Source organism: Crocodylus porosus, unplaced genomic scaffold (genome assembly GCF_001723895.1).
Source record: "Crocodylus porosus isolate Cpor-Errol unplaced genomic scaffold, CroPor_comp1, whole genome shotgun sequence".
Taxonomy (NCBI): Eukaryota; Metazoa; Chordata; order Crocodylia; family Crocodylidae; genus Crocodylus; species Crocodylus porosus.
Genome location: NW_017728925.1, coordinates 5,603,915 through 5,624,363, shown reverse-complemented (window position 1 = coordinate 5,624,363; position 20,449 = coordinate 5,603,915).

Below are 20,449 nucleotides of genomic sequence, written 5' to 3'. Positions count from 1 at the left end.
TTGGCACATCAGAGCAGATTCAATTAACTGAGTCTGCTGGAGCATGACGATTAGTGCACTCCAGCCAGCCTCCACGTGTCATGTATCAGCGCCCCACACTTCAAAATGGTGGCAGAGGTGCTTTAACTAAAGCAGGTTAGGACTGGAGTCACTATTGTAAAATCCCTGCCTAGTTGAGTTCCAAGAAAAATCATATCCTATATCAACCATATCAATTTCTATACATATACATCTTGATATGGAGGGGCTTTGATTGGATGCTTTAGCTCTGTATTTATATTTGTGTTCTTGCAACAAAAAGCAGTTATTTAGTGGAGCTGACGGCATGGTTTTAAAAGTTACATATAGAAGGGTTGGCGTCCACGTCACCCTAACATGGGTCACCAATTTACCTTAGGTTCCCTCTAAGTTTTAAGAGATCTATTTAAGAGATTACTGTGCTGTCTTAATCTTCCAGCTAAGCTATGTCACCAGCTATATCCTTTCCTGGTTAACCAGGTTCCAGCACAAGAAAGAACAAAAACCTCCACCCCAAACATGACAGGATCAGGAATCTATCACCACATCCATCAAGCTTTCCTGGCCTACGGCCATCTTCCCTTCAAGGAGGCTTAACAGGCCTTTCTTCTCAGTGCTTCACTGCTTTCCCACCTACAAAAGGGCCTGGCAGTGGCAGGCAGTAGTCTGACTCAGCAATCTGGTTCCAGCTATGCTTCTTTCACCAGCCAAAAGCTAGAAATCCACTCCTTCCCACATCAGCTCTACATGAACTGAGTTCTCCTCTTTTATTGCTACCTTTTAGCAGGCACACTATGGCAGAATTCATTAAGCTCACAGGTTCTCAAGTAATCCCTTCTTGGCAAGTATAGGTTTTGTACATATTATTACCCGGTCCACATGTCACACCACCCTGTTAACACATCCCCAGTGGGTGCATCTACGTGTTCATTAATGCACATAAAGTCTAGTACCTCAGGGCACTTTTACACATGGTCCAGGCATGAGGGTGGGGGTGGTGCTTTAATTAAAGCAGCTCCAAGAGCCACTTAAATTAAAGTACAGCAGTGTCTCCTGTATCAGCACCCCTGCGCTTAAAAATAGCAGTGGAGGCACTTGAATTAAAGCTCACTCAATGAGCTTTAGTTCAAGCACACCCACCATCATTTTTAAGCATGGGGATGCTGGTATATGAGATGCAGGAGGCTGCTGGAGGGAGGCAATTGCCACACTCCAGAAGTCTCAACTAATTGAGTCTGTTCTGGTGTGCTGGAATTCCACTGTTGGAGCACTTTCCATGCCCTCCATTCTGAGGTACTAGAAAAAGGTACATTAGCCTATTTTAATGCATATTAGCAAAAGCGCATGGTTTTTTTGTGATGCTTTAATGCGCATTAAAATAAACTAATGCACATTAAAGCACACGTGTAGACATGCCCAGTTAAAGCCTCATCAGACCCATGCATTCCCAGGCCTCTCTTGTCTCTTATTCTGACAGGCTACAGCAATACTCTTTCCTTGGCGCACATGCTTACCATCTGATACTCCAAAATGAACCATCACAGTCCAGCTACCCTAAGTCCAAGCTCAGTGATAATTCCCCCAGCCACCCCAGTAGATTAAATAGATTTTCCTTGATCACTACTTTGAGGCCTCTATGAGTTCATAGTTCATCCCTTGAAATGAACATCATCATAGAACAAACAGATTCAGACTTGTAAGTATTCCAAAAACTAATCACTTTTTTCTTTAGCTAGCATAAAAATGTGTAGATCCAAGCAAACTAATAAATACCTAAAAACATTTCTCCACCACATCTTATCAGTTGGAGGCTGCCTTGAGGCTCAAACCAAGGTCCATTATAACATCTAAAACTCCTCTCCTGTCACTCATGAGACTTACTTCAAAACCATGGAATCTTTCTCTTATCTGCAGCCAGCATGCCACATCTTTAAAAATATATATTCTCTCCTGTCCTTTCTCCCCCTACCAAGTGGGCAAAAAAGCTTTTTGTTATGCCTTCTAACTTCCAGACAGGTGACCTCCTGATCAACTTTATCAGGTGAATGAGATCTCCCAGCAGGTGATCAGTTGCTTAGTTCCATGAATCTTGGAGGGTCCAGTAATTTCAGCATCAGTATTTATTAATTCAGAAAGTCACACTAGTAAATATATTTTAACTAACCGTTTACTCTGTGATCTCTTTCTGTTTAAAGTGTTTCATTCATCCACTTGAGCAAATAAGAAAATATCACGTTGAAGACAGACCTGTGTACAGCCAAGAATGCAAGTCCTGAAGCTTATGAATTTTCTCAGGCAGCCTTTGGATAAAAAAACACAAATGAACATGGAAGCAGCACCCAGAACCCAGGACTCTCCCTACCCAAGGATTAAGGGCTGCCTTAATCACTAGGCTACACATTCAGGTTTCCTTTTATTTGCACTCCTTTAGACTATTCACTCTTGTATTCCTAGCTAAAGAGGGACCTCACTTCAACAGAATAAATGGAGGATACCTCCCTCCTGAATTATCCCCAACATTAGCTTATAGCTAGGTGTCTATATGTTCCTTAGCAGTGAAGGGTATTGGTTTGAATCCCCTCAAGGTGAGGAGATCTTAGAACCCACATTTGCAATTTCTGAGTGCTGTAACCATTAGGTTATTATTAAAAAAGGGTGACCCCTCCAGCCGTATTTCTGAGTAAAAACAGCCATGGGTACTATCCCTCGTGCTGGACTTGGTGGGCGCATCTACACATCGCCCCATGGTGACATAATGATGTGCTACATTGCCGTATGGCATGCTACAGCAATATAGCGATTATGTGTGTCTACACATGATCACCAGCTACAAAACTGTAGTGCCACTGTAGTGGCATGCGCACCACTACAGTGACATAGCTGCAAAGTCTAAGCATGTGCTGCCCTTATGGCATGATACAAGCAGTTACTGTGCCATGTTTAGTACTTTCAAAACAAAGTACTGAAGCACAGCACAGTAACAACGTCACTGTATGGTGGTGACATGTAGACACACCCACTGATGTTTAGTTTACGCTTTGATATCACCTACTAAACTGAGCCCTCTTGAGATTTACAATGTGTGCCTCACCTCCATTTATCTGGATTGTAATTAAACTAAATACATTTATGTGCCTGAATTTTGTGTGGCTTCTTCAGCAGTGGTATTATATAGACTGTTTGCATCTTAAGTACTTAAATGGTACCAAAGTCCTGTTTAGGTACCTACTTTACAAAAATGAATCTGGCCTAAATTCATCCAGGAAATCTGTGCTGGAAAATAAATGAATTAGGCACAGGTCTTTCAAGTCCTGTCAGAGTTACTGGATAATTCTCCACCTCTATAATGAAATGAGCTGCTGGAATTACTAATGAGAAATTGAGAACCCCTACCTTGTAGCTGATTTTACAGTCGGCATGTGGTATTTCCCCGCCTACACTCAATGTGTCAGTAGTAGTGTCATAAAGGACAGCCTGGTTACCAGGGCTAGAGACAGACATTACACATAAGCCATTTTAAGTGATCAGAAACTGATTTAAATCTGTAATAGAACAGATGTTCAGTGCATATAAACCAGTTTGAAAATGGCCGAAACTGGTTTGAGTTAAGCCTAATTGACTGTCGTATCAGACTTAACTGATTTGGTTCAAACTGGTTTATGCAATGTCTGCCCCAGGCCCCTTGCCAGTTTAAATTAAATCAGAGTTCCCCAGCATCCCAGCATGCTCTCTAGGCTGGGCAGGGATCTCTGCTCCACAGCAGAGCTGGCCTCTCCTCTCCACACCCTGGCTGGAGCTTGGCACAGACTTGCAGGCACAGCAGGGTTTGCTGGCTTCCCTGTGCCCACCTCTCCCTCCCCCCTCTCACTGCCCACTGCTTAAGCAGAGATCCCCTCCTCCTCTCTGCCACACCAGGGAGCATGGGCAGCATGTGGTCTGCTAGCTAATGTGTCTGTGTGTGTCTCTGTCTCCAATTTCACTGGGATAAGCAGACAGAACAGTAACTGCTTAGGGCTTTTGGAGTTAATCAACAGGTCAGGCAGTAAGCTGTTTGAGGAGTTGAAGTAATGTGAAGAGAAACTATTGTTTTGCTAATCGGGTGATAAAGACTTATCAACAGATGCATGCACTGCACACACACACCACCACACCCTGCCCTTGCTTGAGAGTGCTAATCTGGGGCTGGGGCTGGCAACACTGCCACCCCTTCACCAGCCTGCCACCATGCAGAAAGACCTCCCTAATGAGACAGTCCTGCCAGAGCCTGGCCATACCCTCCTCAGCTCAGCTGCTGGCAGAAGGGAAGGGAGGGCTGCTCTAGTAGTGCCCCCTGGCTTCTAGCCTGAGCCACTGCAGGCATGTGCCTGAATTTCCCCAGTCCAGAGAGAATGTCTGTCCAATTTCAAACCAGTTCAGCCTAGCCAAGTTAGACTAACCTGCAAAGACTGAATCAATTCAGGCTCAGGCTTTTTGAATGTCTGCCCCTAGCCCAGAGCCCTCTGGCTAATGCAACGTGGTAGTTTCTCTTCAGCCTTATCTACCTCTTTTAACATAACCAATCGCTGCAATACAGTCAAGCAGCCTGGCTTGTTAAGATACTTCTGGAGATCCAGTAGGTCTCTTTGCATGGTCCAGTGTTTCACTGACACTCATCACTAATCAACATGAAAATGGGTATCTCGGTATAAATGTACAAAACTGTCAATTGGGGGAGAGTATTCTTATGTTCACAGATGCAAAAAAAAAAATTGTTAGTATAATAGATCCAAGCATCTAAAAATTTTCAGATGATGCTTAGACAGCTGATTTTGAAGGCATAGCCCTAAGATGGCAATGCATATGTCTGTATTTCTTTATCTCTGCTTGCATGCATGTCTTTGTAAATGCATACTGTTCAATTGCCTGCCTTTTAGGGCTTATCTCACTGTGTCTGTTTGTTTCAACTTGGAATCCAGAGACTACCCTCTACTTCTAATTAAGGAATTCATGTGCTGCTGGAAATGCTAGATGCTAATGGAATAGCAGTAGAAGGGAGCACTGAGAAATATTTTTTTTTCTATCCAGGATATTCTAATTTACAGGATTATACTTTAAATTACTATGAGCTGCATTAGTTTCTTGAATTAATATTATTGATCCAATTCTTGATTACAGTCATGCATCTCTGTTTCTTGAGCTGTTATAGTCTGCCTTGGGATGGGTCCTGTAATTCCTGAATATAATTTAAAAAAAAAGACATTGAAATTCACTACAAACAAGCTCACTCGTATGCTAGCTGCTCATAATGTCTGATTGCCTGACAAAGGTGGCAGAAGTACAAGAAAAATAAAAATACAAATGAAATTTGTATTTAACAAATTACACCTAGTCAATCTCACCCAAGACACCCACATGCCAAGTATATCTTACATTGCAAAAGTCAGAAATTAACTGAGGATTCCCCCAGACTTTTTTTTAAAACCACTTGCACCATCTAGTCAAGTCATAGGAGCAGTGATGCTTCCCACTTTCAGTTTCTAAGATTAAGAAAAGCTTTTTCAGTTTCTTGATTTAATATAGCCAATATCTGTCTTCAAGAAACATTATCATCTAGCTGTGTGGGTTGATTTACTGTTATCAATTTGAATTTCTGTATTATTAGCTGTCACGGGTTCTTGAATTTGTACAGTGGGTAATGTAGAGCCAACTATATGCATAATAAAGCTATAATTTGCTTTCAGGGACCTGATGACAACAACTACCAGCTGACAACAACCCCCCATGATTTATCATTGTAGCCAGTATACTGGAATGGGGCAAATACCTACTGATTAGCTTATACAAAAAACATTGTGAATGTTGCCTAAATAACTCTACCATCAAAGCTGTGAACTACTGTATGAACATTATTCTTATCCCAGCATTATCAACAGGAACATGGAGACCCAGAGCAAATAAATGCACCCAGCCATGCACACATAGTAAGATCAGTGGCAAAGCAGGACCAGAAACTAGATCTTCCCCTGAAGCCTCACCCAGTTCCCATGGTGGCTAAGAGAAGTTTCTCCATTGACCTTAAAAGCCAAGCACATGGCCCTAGCTCTTTAAATCAAGCTATTTACCTAATTCCCTGCCTCATCTATGTTGCCCCTGCAGGTGTCTTACAATAGGTGCTGCCTCCTTTGACCAGCTTGGTAATGTTGCACTAGCCATATAAAACAATAACTAAGGCACAGACTGCCAGCTCCACCTGCTTCTACGCATTAGGGCTGTGTAAAATTTTGCCAGCTGTTTCATTTCAACACTAATTCGACTCGTTTCAAGCTCAAAACAGAGAAATCAAAATGAAATGAAGGGCTTCGGAACAGCCTCAAAATGAAACAAGGGCAGTCAAAACATTTCTCTGAAGCTGAAGCTGAAGCAGAGCTTGCCTGCAGGGAAACGGAGGCAATAAGGAGGCAACAAGGAAAATAAGGAGGCAATAAGGAAAATAAGGAGAGGGAAGGGGAAGAGGGGGGAAAGACTGCTCTGACAGAGACTGTGTAGCTGGTCAGTGACTGTGATCCTTCCCTGAGGTCCCTTCCAATCCCAGTGCTCTGGGGACGGGATGGAAAAATATCATAAACAGGGGGCATTGTTTGAACAGGTCTGCTTTCTGCCTTGGGGTCAGTTACTGAGCTATCTTCCAGAAGCTCAGGAGCATTAGACAATAAAGGCTATTACTACCATTGATTTAATTTCCTATTTGCTAGCCCAGCAAGTGAGATTCCATAATACCGTATGCTTTCTTTCTAGACCCTTTTATTTTATTAGTATATTAATTGATTTATTTTTTTCAGTTTCATAATTGTATTGAATATTATACTATAGAATTTATATAGGAGGGCACATATATATTCATATATTTTTATTTTTATACATTTATATCTTGCATATTATAGTATACAATTTATATAGGAGGGCACATACATTTATATATTTTTATAAAGACAGGACACTATGAAAAACACAATGAAGCATCCTGGAAAGGCAGCTGACAAGACTTCAGGGAGGGATGGAAAAGGGGGTAGAGGGGGAGGTGTAAGTTCAGCCCCCCCCCCAAAAAAAAACAGAAAGACAACCTCTTTGCTACAACAAACAGGCCTGAAGCTTCCACTAGTACAGGCAGCAAGGCAAGGGGAGCAGTGTTAGTGCCACTGCCTGTGCTTGAGTCTACATCCCCTCTAAGAGCACAAGCCATAACCCCCCCACACCACCAACATGACAACAAGCAGCAGTACCAGCATGACAGTCTCCTCCACCCCCACTTTACTTCCCATGCTGAGCCTTCCAGCGCCAAAGGAAGAGCTGGAGCTGGATCTGAGTGCCCTAGCAAGGGAAATCTTAGGGAAGGAGGGGGAAATCAGCTGAGTTTGTACTCCACACCCCTCAAGTTTCCCCTAGAGCCAGGTCTTCTTCCCCAGAAGGCACTTCATAAGAGGCCAAGGTAGAGGCCGTGGAGGCAAGTGGCTCAGCAGAGTCCACTCCTCCTGTTGCTGTGCCTCTGCCTGCTGAGGAGGAGGAAATTGCAGCATCCACACATGCATCCACACCCCAGAAATGGTCTGGGATCATTCTGAGCTGGCAGATGATCCCACATATGCTGTCTGCCTGCACTGCCGAGCCAAAACCAGCTGGGGCAAGGGATCAAAACACATGAGCACCACAGGGATGCCAAAGGACCTTGAAATGCCAAAGAACCTTGTCTGCCAGTGCCATGTCCTTAGACCAACACCTCTAGCACCTGACCGGAAGAAGGCAGGGCCCTGGGCACATCTAAGCCCCGGGGCTTGGGCTGGGGCTGGGGCTGGCAGGGAAAGTTCTCTGGAAGCTGCTGGAGAAGAAGCTCCTGCAGGAGAGGAAAGAAGGGCTCTGTCATAGTTCGGCTGCTTGAGATGCTGCTGGTGCTACTGTGCTGCTGCTCATTAAGATATTACTTTAACTGTTGTCATTTAAAGTGGTGGACTGAACTGAGGCTGTAGGGGAGAAGGAGAGGCCTCACTGGGGCACACTACCATGTTGTGTAGAGGCCCCAGCACCTGTGAGGATTCACCTTAACACACACACAGTCACACATCACGAGTTTTGCTTGTCAGCAACTTGAGGTGCAGTTTCCCAGAAACCCCTGTACCTATCTCCTTGAAAGCTGGCAAGTTTCATGGCCTCAGCAGGAGCTACCATGCCTGCAGTTTTCACCCTGCTGCGCCTTAACATATACACGTGACATGAGTTTTGCTTGTGAGCAGTTTGAGGTGCAGTTTCCCAGAAACCCCTAAACCCATCTCCTTGAAACTTGGCAGGTTTTATGTCCTCAGAAGGAGGTTCAATCCCTGCTGTATTCATCCAAATCTGCCAAAAAATAGCTAAGTTACAGGCAGTTTCATGCTTCCCCATTATAGCCTATGGGCAAAATGTTGAAACGTCGTCAAAACAGCAAAACAGTTTCAATGAAATGGAACAGAAGAGCACTTCAAAATTAAATGAAACTCGAAAGGAAACACTGTCCCATTGAAATGGTGACATGGAAGTTGAAACAAAACAGTGCTGTTTCTCACAGCCCTACTAAGTATACTTCTGCTACACTCAGCCTAGGAACAGACGTCACATTTGCCCTTGGAGAATTTGTGCTTGTGTTTGTCCCAGTACATCCATTTCCACTGTCCTTCGGATAAAGCCTAAAAAAACAAGTTTCCAAGTAAGAAGTAGTAACAGTGTACCCTAGGAAATTGCAAAGTACTGTACTGAATCAATGGCAGAAAAGCAGCATTGCACTCTCCGAACCATAATTAGAAGGACAATGTGCATTCATGCCAATCACAGGACATTTTTGATCTGCAATAAATTTACCCAGGAACAAATGCAACGTCTGCTCCTAGCCCTAGTCCCATTTCCCTCACTGCTTCATTCCCAAAGTTAAATAAAGATGGAACTAGTTAGTTAAAAAAAAAAAACCCAAACAAACAAAAAAAAAACCCTCTTTCAACTAGAAATGTCATGATGCCAAAAGTAAGACTTTTCTGTTAGTTTTTTTTTTGGCAAAATTGGAGGTTTGAAATACTGGACACTTTTTATATCTCTGTAACATCTGCCCACCAACTTCAGACTCGAGAGGTCTACATAGCTGTCAGATAAGCCCCTGCTGAGGATTGTCCACAGCAAATAGAACCTTTGAACCTAGTTCTGTTTTCCAGTAAATGCTCGCAGCTGCATTGCCTCATACTTGAGTGAGCAACCTAGAAAAATGGAATGTCCAGTCAAGCTACGGAAAGTCTCTCTACGCGTATTGCAGGCAAGTTGGAGGAAGAGTACACTTTCCATAAAGCATGGTCCAGAATTGTGTCAAAGACAGCACAGCAGATAGGGAGCACCCAGTCTGATTTCTTGGTTGAGACTGAATTCTAAATTGGGCTTACTGTCAGCCAAAATTGCTGGCATCCTATGAATGCTGGTGGCCTTGCAGGGTGAAATTTTACTTAGAGCTGTTTTAAAGTTGTTTAAATGTTCCAGGTAACCTTTTAATAAGACGTCTTAGAATAAGAGATCTGGAGGATTTTTTTTGTCATAGCCAGTCTTTCTCTTGGTTAGCCAGTGCTTCTTAAAAATGTTACCTAGCCATGACAAACATTTGGCACAAACAAGCTTCTTGAATAGGTTCCGGGAAACGGGCGGTGGTTTTTTTTGTTTGTTTGATGTTGGATCAAAGTGACATTTAACTATAATTCACATTAGGACTGAACATTTTTGTGCCGTACATTCTCACTTGCTGGGTTGGTTGGGGTGTTGAGTACATTCCAGTTTGACTGATGAGGTTGGGCAGAGCATACAACTATCTCTGTCTCAACATCTGCCATGACAGCTGTGACATGGGGCAGCTAAAGAATAACAATAAATGGGCTGACCAAAGGAATCCCTCCAACAAACATTACTTAGACACTTCTGGAGTTTAACAGTAGAACAGGCCTGCGTGGAACAACCCAGCCTCATTCATGCCATAAACAACAATGTGGGAAAGATTCAGATTTAAGTTTCTTCTTACCTTTTAAACTAGAACAGTTGCTGAGGCATAGACGTCTATGCACAGCTGCTGGTGCTAACATCTTCTCCATCAGTAGCTGCACTTATACCCATCCTACCCCAGTTAAACACTAACATCTACCTAGGAAATAAATAAAAGATTTGTTGTGAAGCAGCTCAAGCTGCTAAATGCTCAAAGAGCACCTGACAGAAGCTGACAAAAATGGATAAAACAGTTAAGTCCTCTAAGAATATATACCCTCTGCTCCTTCACACAAAAAGGTACTTGGCTGCTAGTAATACAACCATTGTCCATCACAGACCACATGCTGCCACCTTAACTCTGCCTCCCTCATGCACCCAGGAGATGACTGGCTTCTCTCGCTCCCCTTTGGTGTATGGCCCTCTCCTAAACGATCGTCTTCTAACAAAACTGATTACTATACAAAATATTTACAACTATATCCACTTGTGCTGGGGAAAGGATGAGGAGTTAGGAGAATCCATAAGGAAAAATCATGTGTGCATAAGGGTGAAAGAATTACAATGAAATAGAAGTTAGGGAAGAATAAAAGGCACTTAATATACACGCTGTTAAAAGGTGCGAGAAGCATAATGTTTTGCATAATGTGTATGGGAGCTGACATAATGATTTTTATCCCCAAATGGGGATTGAAACAGAGATTAACCGTGATTTGGCCCAGGCTCTCCAGGCAACTGGTAGCACAACCAAGAACTGTTCCCAGCATCTGCCAAATCCCCAGCTACTCCCTTACCCACAAACACATCCTGGTTTTATAGACCAGTATTTCTTCTCCCTTCCCAGCTCCTAAAAATGAGGAATTTATTTAGTTAAAACCAAAGAGTTAAACATTGCTTCAGAATTTCAAGTCTGAGGTTATATTTCTTTGGTGCCTTTTTTCCCCTTGGGAAACATGTCAAACAGGATACAAATGCTGAAATAATCATGACTATATATCTGTCCAGTGAAAAAAAGTAGACAATGCTGGCAATCCTAGAAGAAAAGCTGAGTGTTTCTGAGCAGAGTACTCATAACATTGAGATAAGCAGAGTCTTTACTAGAATGCTATAAACATCCAGCTATACACACAGGGACAAAAGATTTGTCATACCACAACAAATCAGCAGGCCACTTTTTCCCGTTTCACTATCTTTGATCTCAAGCATTATTATCCCATGCCTCAAGAAGCCTACAAAGGCTGTTAATGGAATCAGTTGTTCAGAGAAGTTCTTTCTAAGCTTCTTAGTAAAAAGTGAGATCAGTTTTTCCCACTCAAATTTTGAAGCCGATGGTTCCCAGCTATTAGCATGTACTGCAGAGAGAGAGACTGAGAGAAAAGAGTTACAGTTAAAAGACTGAATTGGAAACTAAATCCCATTCCTCAATCAAACAGACAGTCTTATCTCAGTATGATGGGATACATCTAGACCCCAGCCATATTTTTTAAAGTTGGGTTAAAAATACAAAACAGAAACAACAAGGAAAGTATTGCCACACTTGTGAATATTTTTTTCTGCATTTATACCTGGATTTAAAAAACTGTAAAATTTGGAGCACTCCAAATCTCATATTGTACAAGAAGACAGAAATGAACGTTTGCAAAATATTCTGCCTTTTATGCATTCAGGTTTCATATCCTCTAGTTTTAAGGATGAAGGAGGGAAATTCTTAGACTTAAATCATGAATAGTTCAAAAACGCAAATCACCATTTCATAGAAAACTGATATTTCAGCATTCATTTTTTTAGTCTTGAGATGGGTGGTAAGTCAAAATAGCAACAATTTCCATAGAACAAGAACTTTCAAAATATTTCCATTTGGAAAGACTGAAGCAAATAGTTTTATATTTTTTCAGTTGAAACATACTGTTGAATTTTGAAATGTCAAACTATTTTCTTGATAGGAGAAGATGTGCTTTTTCAAGTTTCTCTGTTTTACTAAATGTTATTAGGGAAAGAAACATTTTTTTCCCTGAAAAATATCAACTTCTGTGTTGGGAAACATTTCAGTGACTTTTTTCTACACATACATAAAATAAAATATTACATTTATTACTACTATTATTGAAAGTATTGATGGAAGTAAATATGTACAGGCAGTCCTCAGACTTGTGACACAGTTGGTTCCCAAAAACTGTGTCTCAAAACTTTGTAACTTGGAACCAATTTTCCCATAGGAAATAATGTTGTAAAAGGGAAATTGGTTCCTGAACCAAGGCCCGATACCCTATTTTCACCAAAAATAATCCAGAATTTTGTACTCAATCAATTATAGATGAGTAATATATCTACATTAATGTATTTATATTGTAAATAGCAATCATATTGATTTGGAAGGACTTCTTAGAGGTGACTTTGCTGGACTATTCAAAGGGCTCTTAGTTGGACTTTTTTGAAGGGTTCTTGTCTGGAGTCTCGTCAGGAGTCTTGGCTGCAGGTTTTTCTGGAGTCTTGTCCTCTTTCTTAAAGAAAGTGTCCAAGCAAGTTTGGCCAGATGTTCTCCAGGGAGATGGGTGATGTAGTGAACTTGTTCGTTCACACAGCGTTGCATCAGATCAAGCATTGTAAAGTCAAAACTGATGTCATAAAGTTGAAACAGAGTGTCAATTTATAGATGTATGTACAAAACATTGTAACTTGAAACGTTGTAAGTTGACTGCCTGTAAACAAATGAGCAATACAATAAAATATATCAAGATCTATATTAGATATTATTATTACATACATTACTGAACTACTTAAGAGGCCCATTCGTGGATTATGTTTCTGCCTTCTTGGGCCCTTTAAAAACACAGCAAAAGGAAAGTCCCAGCCACTGAGAAATTATATCTTCCTATAACTGTTTTGTAACCTGCACATGGAACAAAAGATCTAGTCTAAAAGGACTACAGTATCCAGTTCGTACTGAAAGATAATAATTTAAGTATTACAAACTTTAAAGAAAATAGCATGGCATCCTGATGTAGGGAATTTGTTTTATGCACATGGGCATGTTTTGTCTACGCTGGCAAAAGGCCAGCAAATGACTTGTGTAAGTCCGCAAAAGAAAGAACTTGCATCAGAGAGCATTGACTGTAAATTGAGCGTGAACATGAGAGATGCTGAATAGAAAGAAGTTGGGTAACATCTCATTTAAAAACAAATGAAACTTGCTGAATTTTGGGGGATGGGACTTTTCCCAAAAGATTCTTTGTGTAATCAAAAAAGAAAAGAAAAAAACCCAAAGCATGCAGAACTTTGAACGTGAAAAATGTTTGGGAAAACAGTAATTGTTCAGTAGCCATTTCAAACACAATTTCAGTTTACTGCATTTTTCAGGAAACAAAAATGTGCAGCACCAATTTTAATACAACTTTCATTAAAATTGTTTTGAAAAAAATGTTTCAGAAACTTTTACACATAAAATTGCCACTGGGCTTTTCCTAAAAGCTGCATATAATGGAAAAATTGAAATTTCCCTGCCAAAATTTCTATCATTCAAGCTGCATAAATGTTTGCCCAGACCTTGAAAACACTCAATGCTCAAATATTGGGGTATACAAACTAAAAACTCTCACTAACCTTCAAGAAGCACCATTTGAATGAGTTTCTTGTGTGTGGCATCATTAATGCCGCACATCATCAATGGCACCAGTGTCAAAAAGGGTGGGTAGCAAAATACTTGTTACTTGCTGGAAAGACTTGCTGGTTTGTGGTGGTAGTACACCAGTGCTCTGTACCCCACTGTGGCACATGTGCATAAAACAAGACCATTTTTTTTCAGCAACACTTTTGGTACAAGGGCCTGGTGACTGTGCCAGATTTGTAAAACCAAACCCACCTTACATACCCCACTATCTGCATATCTGTAGAGCCACTGCCACCTGCCTCTGAACTCCCTCCTCTGACTGCTGAACTGCTGCCTTTTCACTGAACCATGAGGATCTGCAACCTGCAGCACAATGTAGGCAGTTCAGTGCTTCCAACAGGAGGGAGTTCAAGGAAAAGGACAGTGGAGAACCATTTTTTAAAAAACACAGCTTAACATCAGGTTTTCTTTAGACCTTCAAGGGAAGGAAGAAAGTGAAATCTTCCTTTTGTCAAGAAAGGATCCAGTGCTGCCCAAACCGTCTGAAAGGGGATGTGTTTCTTTGGGAGTCTCTGCTGAGGGGAATCAGCCATGCCCTCTGCCCTGGCAGAAACCCCAAAGGTGAATAGGTACAGTACAAACTCATGCCATCCTGCAAGGGTGAGCCAAAAGAAAGTTGGCCAGCACCTCTACATTTGGTTGCACCAGCTACAGCACATCTGGCCCTGTGCTTCTATCTTGGGCAATGCAGTGCTGTGTCATAATGATCTGCCCACACAGGTGTGATGATGCTTTCCAGCTCTGGGTGTTTATGCATGTATACCACCTAGCTCCTCTCACCGCAACCCAGCTTTGCCCAGCCTTCCTGAAATACGCTTCATCACAGGAAATGTAAGTGTGCATAATCCACAGAAATGGTCACAGCAATAAACTCTAGAGTCAGTTACCCCATAGCCCAGGCATTAGGAAACTATTCTGGATGTATAGAAAGGTGGATCTGAATGGCTTCAGCCTGAGAAAGGAACTGAGTCTGAGGGAGCTGGCACGTGCAGGCACCAGTACCTTTGTGAGTTGGGGTGAAGCTTTTAGAGTCCCCCCTTCACCCTGGACCTGTCCTAGTCGATGTCCCCACTTACCACCAGCCAAGCCTTGCTGCTCCATGAGCTACAGAGCATCTCCTGGCCAGGACCATGACTGGGCTTCTTATAGAGGCAGCCTCCTATATTCCCTTTGCAGCTGCTCCACACCTCACAACATCTTTTCTCCACTGTTGGGTCTCCCAGGCAGTGGCCATTCCCAAGGCTCATCCAGTCCCAGATGGGTTCTTCTGGGACCTTTCCTCAGGCCAATTGCAGTCCCTCTCCTGGGCTTCTTCCAGCCTCTGGCTTTTCTTTCAGTCCTGCTCACAGTGTCAGGCACCTTTGTCTTTCTCTGTGCTCTGGGCCTCACTTTTGCTAGCAGGCTGTCCTCTCAAGGCTGGAGCCTCCTGCCTCTTCCTTAGCAGGTTCTTCTCTCACAGCTGGAGACTCCTACCCCTTTTGCTGCTGCTTCCTAGCCTGAATTGTCCCTTTTTACGTGTCCTTCCCTTTTCTCTTTCATAATGGAAGGGGAAAGGCCCCATTACAGACAGGCAGCTCCACTACAAGCATTTTTGAATGAAAGTGTCTGTGGCCGCTGTATTTGGTGTTATCCTGCCCGTGCATGTTGGGGCTGCTCTGAGAAAGTCTCCAACTCAGAGCCAAGTCAGGGATTTAGGCAGAGGTACATCTACTTTGACCTACACATGAGCTAGGTACAGACCTTCTAAGATCTGCCAAGGTAGAAGATGGTCTGGGCATACCCAGAGGTAGAAATTTAGTCATCTATGGGAGCAGGGAGCTGAGCACTTGATGGGAAGTACAGCTTGAAGGGTGAGATTGACCCAGAGTGAGGGAGATGTTTAGTTGGAAACGGGTGCTTGTGTTTGTGTTCCATCTGAGTCGGATACCGGTGGACCGGATTGTGACTGTCGGGGAGGATTGGAAGCCATACCAGGGTGCTGGGGTTTCAAGCCCCACAAGAGGGGTAAGAGTGAGACAGGCAGGTGAGAGCTAAGAGGGCCACAGCCCAAGCCTCAAGAGCAAGACAGGGGAGCAGTCCGGAGCTGAGAGGGCTAGAGCCTGTGCCCCGAGAAAGTGAGGCACAACTGCAAAAAGGCTGGGACTAAGAAGTCAGGCCAGAACAAGTAGCCCTACGCTTAGGAGTCACAGCTACACCAGCTAGCAGGCCAAAGTCAAGAGGGCTGAAGCCTGTACAGGCTGGTGCATGGAGCAAGGCTAACATCATGGACTAAATTGAGAGGGTCCAGGGAAGGGCCACCTGCATGATCCTGGGACAACAGAGCAGACCCTACAATGAGAGACTGCAGGACCTGAACCTGTTCAGCCTTCACAAGAGAAGGCTGAGGGGGGACCTGGTGACCGTCTATAAACTCACTAGGGGGGACCAGAAGGGTTTGGGGGAGACCTTGTTTCCCCTAGCACCCCCTGGCATAACAAGGAATAATGGACACAAGTTGTTGGAGAGGAGGTTTACATTAGACATCCATAAGAACTACTTCACAGTCAGGGCGGCTAGGATCTGGAACCAACTTCCAAGGGAACTGGTGCTGGCTCCCACCCTGGGGGTCTTTAAGAGGAGGCTTGATGCCTACCTGGCTGGCCTCATTTGAGCCTAGTTTTTTATCCTGCCTAGGCAGGGGGTCAGACTTGAAGATCGACAAGTTCCCTTCCGACCCTACTTCTATGATTCTATGATCTGTGAGATATGGGGGTGGCTATAGGGAGGACAGGGGCCACAAAAAAAGCCCACAAGGTGACAGGTGCCCTAAGGCCACAATTCAGTGCCTGGGGGACAACACTGGGGCCAGGTAGACACTGCAATGATCACCTGGCTGGGGAACTGAGGCTTACTTTGGGACCCTGAAGGCAACCTCCCTATACACTATAGGATACATGAAGGTGTGGCAGGTCAGGGAAAAAAGTGAGGGACCCTGAAGAGCCAGGGTGGGAGTAGGAGTCACATGGCCACCAGGGAGCATCATGGCTGCCCTTGGGGCCTAGGCCTGCTACAGTGCCTGAATGTCTTATAAGACCCTCTTTAAGCACCTAAGTCCTACTACAGATCTGCACCTTTACCTCACCATGTCTCAGCTTCTTCATATGTAAATATATCTTTAGCTAAAACATTTCATGGAAAAGCAGTGTTTTTATAATGGATTTGTGTAATCCAGTTTAAAATGATTCAAGTTATAACAAGATTTCAGCCACAGCCTTATAGATTTTACCATCAGAACATTTTTTCTGATATTCAGACTGCTGACTGACAATCAATTGCTGGTGATTTGCTCTCTAACATAAGAATATATTTTTAAGCATAAAGAGTGATATAATCCCCCTTTGTTCTTAGGAACTGAGGATAGGATGGGACCTCCTAGGTTATCAATTCAGTCCCAACATTTAAGGAATTCACCCCACATCTAATATATGATAAATTATTGCTTTTTGCATAAAGCAGGCAGTATGTTAGAGGCGATATTTTTTACTAGACCAACTAGATAGTTGCAGGGGAAAAAAAAAATCTTTATTTGAAAGCTTTTGGGCGCATGCACCCTTTCTCAGGCAAAAAGAATGCAAAAGTTGTAAAATTTCTCCCAGGTAGAAATTAAACTTCCTATTGCACAGGAGAGCTGGAGGGTGGTATAAGCTCTCCCAGGTGGAAAAGTTCATTTAATACAAATTAGGCTCGGATAAAAGTTGGAGCAGTCTGTTTACCTCTAAGATGTCTGATGGCAAGCAGGATGTTGAATTTTGCTTCTTTCTTGTTAAGATGCTTCATATTGTACAGGAGGACTGGTGATGGAAAGTTTCTCCTGGGTAAGGACATTCTGTTTTTCGCATAGGAAGTCACACAGATTAATCTACATTTGTTAGTTTCTCCCCAGGCCCCACTATCTACACAGCCATTTTCTTTGCCCATTGATCAGTTGTACAGAGAATATTTCCAGCATTTTCTTGATGATTTCTGGGGGAAAAAAAACAAATTAGGCTAGACTTGCTTCCAAGAAAACCTTTATGAGATCTAGAAGTCTTCATTTCTGGATAAAATCTGCATCCAGTAACAATTACTTAGAAATTAACGGGCTTTATTTCTACATTGTTAAATGTAATTAAAAGTAATTTCCCTGGTGTCAGAGGGAGGGGAAATTGGTCCAAAAGATTCCACAACTATTTTGTTGTGGAAGGCTGACAAGAAACCATCACCTAGGATACCATGAATAAGTGACTTCGGTCCTCAAGTACATGTTAAAAAACAACTTGACAGACTTCTGAAAATAAGTAATGTCAGCAGCTGGCTTAAACATCAAGTGACTCATAAATACAAATGCGTAGGTGGCAGTGAGTCCACCTTGCCCTGTAGGCTGTTCCATTTCCTCAATACAAAGGCTTCCTCAAATAAACCCAGTTCCAAAACTTTAAAGTGAAACTGTGTACCGTATTTAGAACAAGCATCCTACTTGTAGTAAAAACAGCATGTTGCCTCTCCCTTCCTGTTGCAGATATCATCCCACATAGGGATTATCTATTCATAATAAGCAACAGAAACTATTGCAGAGATACTGATGTCTCTTGCATCCCAACAGACAGCAGAAACTGCTTGAGCAATTCCCGCTGTTTTATGTCCGTGGTTCATCATACTTGAAGTCCATGCACCTACACTGATTTTCAACAGCTGATGTTATCCCAATTTCTCCAACCTAGGGCAATTCTGGCAATTGCTAATTAGGGTGGAAATCCTGAGAACTAGTTTACTAGGAGCCACTCTAACAAATAAAACATGAAGTGCCTCTACTAGAATGTCTTCTGACATTAAACATGATTCTACAATATTTATTATTTAGGACTAGAAATACTCAGCGAAAAAAAACCATGATAGTTCTGCTGACATTTTCTTGGAAAAAATGACCATGTCCCTGTTCTGAGAAATGCAGTATCCTATTACATGAAATCATTTGCTAGGCCATCTGGATATGTACCTTATAAAAAGACAGCTGCAAAATGTCTTATGGCTGAGGCCACTGTATTTGTTTGATGTTGATTAGGAATTGTGCTTTTTGTGATTTCAAATATCTCTCAGATGCAAGGAGTGTGTGCCAATAAATGATCGTCAAATAATTCATTTAACATTAAATGGGCTATCCCATTAATTAGCTTCTTGTATCAGATCTAATAACTCTTCTGTTTTATGTGATAGATATGCAAGACTTATAATGTGGGAAAGAAAAAAACTGCAGTCAGATGAAAAGGGAGAATGTGAGATCAGAAACTGTTTAAATTCTGGACAAGAAATGGGATTTGAAATAGGAAAAGAAAAGTTCATGATTAATATGAGAGACTGTTTTTCCTGGTAATTCTCATATGACCACAAGCAGACGGTGTCAACAACCTCACCAAAAAAATTTGCATAAGTCTTCTAGCCCCAGTTTTGCAGAAGTAAAACACTTGTAAGTTTGTGAGAGGGTCTGGTAAAAGCCATAAACCCTGGATACAAACAATCTATGAAATGTTAGATTTGAAAAGAATTCAAGTCTGAACCTAGATCTCAACCACAAGTTTGCCAAGGACTCCAGTCTTTAAAATGAGCTGCATGGAAACCATTAGACTACAGAAACTACCATCCAGACCAAGATCCAACTGTAGCTTCTATACATCCTTATTTGAAAACTACAGTAGGATTCTGCACCAAATCAAACTTCAACCCACCAAGGTTTGGCCTTCTTTAATTCATAGAATCATAGATTCATAGAAGTAGGGTTGGAAGGGAACTTGTAGATCTTCAAGTCCGACCCCCTGCCTGGGCGGGAGAAAAAACTGGACTCAAATGAGGCCAGCCAGGTAGGCATCAAGCCTCTTCTTAAAGATCCCCAGGGTAGAAGCCAGCACCACTTCCCTTGGAAGTTGGTTCCAGATCCTAGCCGCCCTGACTGTGAAGTAGTTCTTGTGGATGTTTAATCTAAACCTACTCTCCAGTAACTTGTGTCCATTATTCCTTGATATGCCAAGGGGTGCTAGGGGAAACAGTGTCTCCCCCAAACCCTTCTGGTCCCCCCTAGTGAGTTTATAGACAGTCACCAGGTCCCCCCTCAGCCTCCTCTTGTGAAGGCTGAACAGGTTTAGGTCCCACAGTCTTTCATTATAGGGCCTGCCCTGTTGTCCCCGGATCATGCAGGCGGCCCTCCCCTGGACCCTTTCAATGTTGTCCACATCCCTCCTGAAATGGGGTGCACAGAACTGGATGCGGCCAGAGCTGTGGCCTGACCAGCGTCGCATAGAGAGGGAGGATCATCTCCCTGGCTCTACTTGAGATGCACCTGTGGATGCACGACAAGGCGCGGTTAGCCCTACCAACCGTGACCTCGCATTGTCGGCCCATGTTCATCTTGGAGTCAATAATGACTCCAAGATCCCTTTCTGCCTCCATGCTCTCAAGAAGGGAGTTTCTCGTTCTATAAGTGTGCTGCTGGTTACTACTGCCCAAGTGCAGCACCCTGCACTTGTCAGTATTGAAATGCATCCTGTTTATGTCAGCCCACTCCTGTAACCTATCCAGGTCTTGTTGCAATCTTTCTCTCCCTACTAGCATGCTCACCTCACCCCAAATGTTGGTATCATCAGCGTATTTAAACAGGTTGCTTTTCACCCCATTGTCCAGATCACTGATGAAGAAATTGAACAGCGCGTGCCCAAGGACCGAGCCCTGGGGGACTCTGCT